Source organism: Phalacrocorax carbo, chromosome 7, assembly GCF_963921805.1.
Source record: "Phalacrocorax carbo chromosome 7, bPhaCar2.1, whole genome shotgun sequence".
Taxonomy (NCBI): domain Eukaryota; kingdom Metazoa; phylum Chordata; class Aves; order Suliformes; family Phalacrocoracidae; genus Phalacrocorax; species Phalacrocorax carbo.
In genome coordinates this window covers 29,385,950-29,393,314 of record NC_087519.1, presented here as the reverse complement: position 1 = coordinate 29,393,314, position 7,365 = coordinate 29,385,950, and positions in this window count along the sequence as shown.

The window sequence follows — 7,365 nt, the reverse complement described above, 5'->3', positions numbered from 1 at the left end:
TCTTTAGTGCCAACACGAAGAGCTTCTGACAGTTGTGCCTCTCAGCCTGAACCAAGGAACAGAGCATTTGTTCTCTACACTGGAGAGGACAGTTTGTTAATACTGGGGGCATGCATGCAGGTGCACACACACCCCCACCACCCCACCCAATGTTGACTAAGGCTCCACTAAGTACTTCTTGCCAAGTGGCAAAATTAACACCTCCCAGGCCTGTGCCAGAGTGCTCTGCATGCCACGAGCATTTCATGGTTTGGACATTTGCCCCCCTCCAGTCTAAATGCCAAGAACACCCCCACCACTCCCACCTTTCAAGGCACCAACCCTGTGCTTACTTCCTGACTCTCAGGCATAAGCTTAAGCCCAAGAAGTGCTGCTGCACTCACCCTGAGCAGAGCATCACTCCGGTGGGCCATCGCAGCACCCACAGCGCTGACTTGCCCTTGCTGCACTGCCACAGCCAGACAGTTGCACCCTCTGTAACCGAAGGCAATTGTCACCTTTGTGTCTACCGTAAGTGTCTGCAAACCTTCCTTATCTGTGATGTCTTTGTTTTGATTGGCCAGGAGAAAAAAAAAAAAATCTGTTGGCACAGACATGATCCATGGTTCTGAGCTTTTCAGCTTCGCAGTAAGTGGGGGAGGAATGCTGGCTTGGACCAATAAGCCCAGGCAGGACGGGCCCTTGGAACACTCTTCCCCCCCCCGCCAAGGCCAACTGTGATGCTGCATCAAGTTGCTCATAGTCTTGTCCAGTTCCTACTTGAGTGTGCTCAAGGGTAGAGCTCCCCCCAACCCTCTTTGGCTCAATACCTTGCTGTCCGCATAAGAAGAAAAAAAGTCTTACATCCAGTCAGAGTCCCTTGCTGCAGCTGCTGATCTGTTTTTTTATTTTTATGTTGCTTTATATGCGCAGCTTTATGTCTACATTGAAGCCACGCCAGTACAAATCCTGACTGATGCTACTGAATGAAATGGGATGACAGTGGCAGCAGCTTTTACGGGCAATAAAAAAAAGCTGCCCCTGCTGGCCCCTTGCTGACACACATAAGGATTGGCTACTACTATCTGTGTGGCAATACTCTGAAAGGAACTATGCACCAAGTTGGTCAAATTAGCAGAGTAGTTACCATCTCTTCCAGAAGTTACGCCATACTGACCAGCGCACCCAAATGATTTCACACACATTACTTATAGAAAGAAACCTTTTTATAGACCTCTTTCTAAACGCCTAAACAGACCTCGCTGGCCAAAAGGTGTACCAGTTGATGAACCGTTAGTTATTTCTGGTAGAGAAACACAGTCTCTACCCGACTGCTTATTGGTACTCTTCCTAAAAAGTGGCTTCAGTGCGGCTTCTAGTCTTGCAAGAGACATTTGGAGCTAGGATCTGATCCCCTATGCAAGACTGAAATCAGGTATAAAAGATGACCACACTGAAAGAGATGGAAGCCTTGTGACACAGTAGGTGGAGATACAGCAGTGACATTAACAGGTAAGAATCAAACGCACTTTTCTCACCACACCTACCCACGCACCAGCACATCAACAGACCACTTCGTAAACCTGAAGAGGATTTCACCAAGAAATGCCATCCTTATTTTTCTACCCAGCACTAATTCCTGATTTCCTAACTACAAAACTTATTGTTTCCTGAACAAACTGTGTATCAGATCACATGTAACCTCCATTGATTTTAAATTATTAGGTACTCGAAAGCCATCTCTTAAGTTACTGATTAAATGGTAAAGTGTGCATATGTTAGACCCTGGTAACAGACTAACCAACACTGAATTTCCCTCCTCTTCACCCTGGCTTCTGGATTTTGAATGGCGTTACTCACACTGTACACTCAATTAAAAGTATCAAGGAGAATGTGTGTGTAGGACAGAAAGCGTTTGTGTACACATTATGTAGATTCACAAAGTCATCATCTGAGCTTGTAATAAAGGGCTTTTCTGGCATATGAACAACAGGTCATGCACAGCTTCTGTCAAGCTTTCTGAGCTTAATGGACCACAGAATCCTACCAGGTTCCCAAGAAAAGCCCAACTGAACCATGAATAAGCAGAGGTGAGACCACAGAGAGGTACCGGCTCCTCTGGAGATGAACCTTCTACATGGCCAGAAATGCAGGTTTTCATGCAGAACAACCTGAAGCTCCTGACACGGGTCTGAACAGCACCAATCATTCCAGATTTCAGGGTAGAACCTACCTTAACTACCCAGAAAAATAATTCTGCATTGAGTTACATAAAGAGGACAAGATCCAGGGGCAGTTTGGGTTTTTTTTAGTGGTTTTGGCTTTATCTGTTCCCCTCCTTCTGTAGCTATCCATTTAGAAAGCTGCTTGTGAAAAACAGCCATGTTTCTTAATGAGTAAAATCTGCCCAGATTTCACTTGGACAAGTAAGACCCAGACTTAGGTAAAGCATGTGAACCAATCAGAAGAATGATTTGCTGAAGCTACCAGTAAAATGAAGAGAGACAGTGGCTGCTAAATAATGTAGTTTCTTCTCTGACAGAAAAAAAAAAAAAAGAAAAAAATCTCTATTTTGAACTATTAGTTTGGAATAACTGAGTCAGAAAAGGTGGGTGTATACACTAGAAAAATGCCTATGCTTCAAGTTTTGATAGCATCAAAAGCAGTACAAACTCTCTTTGTACTAAATCAAAATAACAAAGATCAGCTCCCACAGAGCTAAAAGCTCCCATGAAGCAGCCTTTAAGATCTTTTCTGTTTTGTCCGCTACCTGGAGAACAGTGCGGGGCCGGGTGGGGAGCAGCCCGTTCCTGTCCGGCCTAGTCCATCGCCTGGCCGCTATACACTGCGAGTAATCGCGGCCGCCCAGGACACCGCTCCGCAAAACCAGCACTTCAGCCTGCCGTCCAGAAGCCTTCGGATGTGCAGACCACCTGCACGTGGGCATCCAAACAGCTTCCTCAAAACATCAGGCGGCCAGGCCTCCCTGTCATCAATCAGGACAACTGAAAATCGAGGCATCTACGAGTAACAGACATTCCAAGAGAATCACAGCCTCAGACTGAAAATTCTAATTTCTCGGGATGCCAGAACAACAGAAATTAGCCTTTCTTTATAAAAAGGCCTTTCATCTTTTGCAACATACGTCAAAGCATCAGGCTGTGCTCCTCCAGATTTACCGTAGTGGAAGCATGGCTTCATGTAACAGCAGAATTAAATATAACAATCTTGCCACTGATCCTTAACTATCAATCTTTTGAACAAGTACTGTACCACTTGCTACACCGACCGCTTAAGAACTTTGTCAGCGTCTGTGAGGCGGTACAGCTTCGAGCAAGTGCCAGTTTCTTATTTTACTGTTATTACTTCAACTGTTTTCAATTCTCATGTCCAGTTTTGCAGTGTACCTGCTAATGAAGGGTACGGCACTGCAACGCCTGTTTGGACAGCGAATAGGGTAGTACAATAACTCTTAAAGCTTTAAGAATGGAGCTGTTCACACTTCATTCAACTGCTGGAGCCTCAGCTTGTACCTGCTGCTACTTAAGTTTTCTACTACAGTTAGCGGGCCTTGCCACTCCTATTGACAAGTAGCAGTACCACATCGGTACGATCATAAGGTCTGACTCAACTACGATGCCCTGTACCAGCCTACCAGTAGAAAGTCCCTGTCCCCAGAGCTCCCAGTCTAAGCAAAGCTGTAGGATCAGGTCTCCAGGTAAGTAATGGGTTTTGGTAATGCATAGAAATGAACTGAAAAACCCTGTAGTGTTTTCAGATTATTTTAACCCACTGAAGGTAGTGTTGTTCATTTAGTTTGTTCATTTTAGTGCAGGGGAGGGAATCTATCTTCAAAGCAGCAGATACAACGCAACTCATTTCAGAGCTAAGCTAGTGCAAGAAGGCAGTCAAAAACATGACACGTCAGAAGCCAAAATGCGCCCCTGCATTCTTCCGCCGAGAGCTACACAGATCAGGGTGGGGTATCAGACAGCCTTCCACAGGCTCAAGAACAGCAGCAACCTGGATTTCACTTGCCGTTGTATTCACAGCCCCATAGCTTCTGGCTCCTGAGGTGCCACAGGGCACTCCTTCCTGGCCACGCAGGAATCGCAGCCTGGCCTGCCTCGGGATTAACACCTCACACCACACTTCATTTCTCACGTCTCCCGCGTTTCCTTAACAACAAGCTACGTTACTAAAATCCCACGGCTTTGGCAGTGCTGGTGGTTTTCGGAAAAATACAGGCTGCTTGTTCTTTTTGCGTAACACTCCTGTCATTTTCCTCCCTGCAACTATGCCGCTCTTCTCTGCACATCATGAGCTTTTCTTTTGCACAACTTTGCTACCAAAGCAGCTCCCTGTTTTACAGCCTGTGCAAACAAAATACCTGTGATACTTAACCCAGACTTGTGTACCTTTGTGTGTGACTGTTTACATATACATTTGTGAGATGGGAAATAAACAAGCTACCAACTTTATTTGTCTAATTCTGTAATCCTCCCACAAAACCTTAACTACTGTGTATACAAAATAAGCCTTTATATCTGCCATAATCATATGTAGCTATGTAACAGTACTCTGCTGAAGAGTTCTGTCTTTCCACCTCTTCTTCTTCCCCTTTTTCTGACAAGTAGCAGCCTGTCCTCACACCCATTACCTAGGCTTGATAATACTTTTTAACCTCCAGCAACCTGAATCAATAGACTACCTACCTGTATCACACCATCAAGGAAAGCCTTACCCCCAGCTTCAGCCATCTCAGCATTCATGCAGTCAAAGAGTGTACAGCATTTGATCTCAGCTGTGAAATTCCCCGTGATCACTATTCTTACAATAAGGCTGGTAAAAGCAAAACTGGAAAGGTGTGTTCCCCTCCCTCTTTCAGAAGCATCAATTTGTCCATGTAGTTAACCCTTCCTGCCCAGAAAAGAATAAGCTGCTGTAAAACACTACAGAATAGATTAATATAGCCCCAAGATGAAGGTCCAGCTGCACTAATTTAAGCTGACTGGTGGTGCCAAGTCTTCTGTGTCAAGTCTGCATCTGAAGTATCTTCCAGTCCACCAAGGTCTGTAGCTATGGGTTACTTGTGCCGTGAGGCTCAACAATCTTCCCTGTGGGTGTAGGTCTGCCATTCTCTCTGTAACACGGACAACACATCTTCCCGTAGCTACCAAAGACTTCTTATTGCAGTACAATTTTTTAATTATTTTTTTTTTTAAGTAGTCACATGGAGCCCATTCTATTCTGGATGGCAAATATAGGACAGCTACTACCCTGATGGATTTTGAAATAAAATCCAGGAGAGCATTTAGCCTCCCCCTGCCAAGTCAGACGTTTTACCCACGTAATGTAGCAACACCTTCTACCCCAGCACTATGACTGACATTTCCTACAAAAGAAAACTCCCAGCCAAACAATCATCAGTACGTCACTCCTGATTCCAGGGGAGTTCACCAAAAAACTATTTCTGTTATCTGAATTTGTCGACAGCAAGCCATGGAGTTTAGAATCTAAAGCGAGATGTTAGGAAAAGCAAAATTTCTTTGCGTCCATAATTAGTTACAGGAAAACCTGAAACTCAAAACTTCTTGCCTTATTTCTGACAATCACTAACTGGGTGGTTACTGTCCTGGAAGGGGCTCTGGCCGTTACCAAGTATTCAAAGCTGCCTCTACAATAAGGGGAGCTCTTACCAATACATCTAACCTCCATAGCAAGTAACTAACAGCCACTCGTAGGCAAGTAAGTGGGAGAGTAATATGCACCACAGTATCATTGCAGAATGAATCTCGGGGGCGGGGGGGATGGAAATCAAACCATTACTGACCCACCATTTTGGTAGTTCTTCGGATACATTTAGAACAAACAAGCAGCCCCATATACAGACTTGTAAGTTCAGTACGACGTTCTTATGAGTGTCAGATACAGTATAAAGTGATTCTTCACAACAACAGACCACCCCAAGAACAGCCATAGGAGAATCCCTCCAACCCAAGAATGATCAGCATAATTCTGAAAAACTGTATTTCCCTTCTAGATCCTCTCAGATTCCAGAAACTCACTGGTTCGGGATTATGAATTTTCATCAGCTCCAATGACCTGCAAAACCCCTCCAAACTATCACCCTGTAAAATAAAAGTGATCCCAGGAAAACTGACCAGCAACTAGCTTGAGGTAAAAGGCACCGAAAAAAAAAATCAGCCCACAGGATTCCTAGTGCTTTGCTACTTTCTTAGAAGGTGAACTACTTGACTGAACAAAACACACCTGTAGCAATAATCTCAAAACCAAGCACTATTTCTGCAGTTCCATGCAGTTATTGGTGTTATACCTTCCTCTTCCACATGCGTTGCTTTTCACAGGAACATTACCAGGTAAGTTATTGTTATTTTGGAGACCTACAATAAATGAAAATAGCCGGTTAGTTCAAGCAGTGTAGTCCCACCCCCCCAAAATATACATACTTCCATTTTAACACTAGTGTCATTTAGGGCCACTCACTCTCTGAAGAATTAGGATGATTACCCACACTTCACACCTACTCCATTCTTTTCCTTCTGGGGAACACTCCAGACTCCGATTTGTAACAGCTTTCTGCTCAAGACCTGTCACCTCTGAAACACCACAGATTTGGTATCAAGTAAATGCTAAAGCATTGTGAAATTATAAATCTGCTCCATTTTCTTTGTTTTAAGCTATAAAATAATAAAAAGCTCAAACCTGAAGAAATGCCTCAAAAGGGAGTGAGGCAGGGTTGCACCATCTTTACTGTACTCTCAGGCGGGGCAACTTAGGGCTCCTCGCTCCCCAGGGGAATTAAAGGAAGCCTTTACTGCTGTGTTTTGTTACCCATTAAGAAACATGGGGAAAAGTCACTTAACCAATTCAAGTGTTTTGCTTTGATTCGACCAATCATCAGATGTCATTAGCTTGGGGAGTTCCAGCATACCGTACTGCTACCCAGCAAGAGAATCTTTCCTCAAAGGATGGCACCAGAGACAGCAGAACACCACCACAATAAGCAACACAAGTCAATCTTTATTGAAAACTGAAGTATTAATACATAACAATTCTTGTTACAATAAACGTGCTTTTAAGAATTTAAATCTGAGCTCATCTACTCATTGAATTGCATAAAAAATAAAAAAGTATGAATTTTCACAATTGAACTGGCTCAGAATGGAATCTCCACTCTTTGTGTTGATGCGATAGTTCAATGCAGAAGTAAGTGATACCTTAAAACTTATTCTGGAAGACAACATTGACTAAACTTAAAAAAAGTACCAATACAACTGTTCGTAAGACAGTTTTAAAAAAAGTCATAAAAAGGAAACCTGTGTCTATTTTATAACAAACATGGAGAACTATTACTGGGGCCTC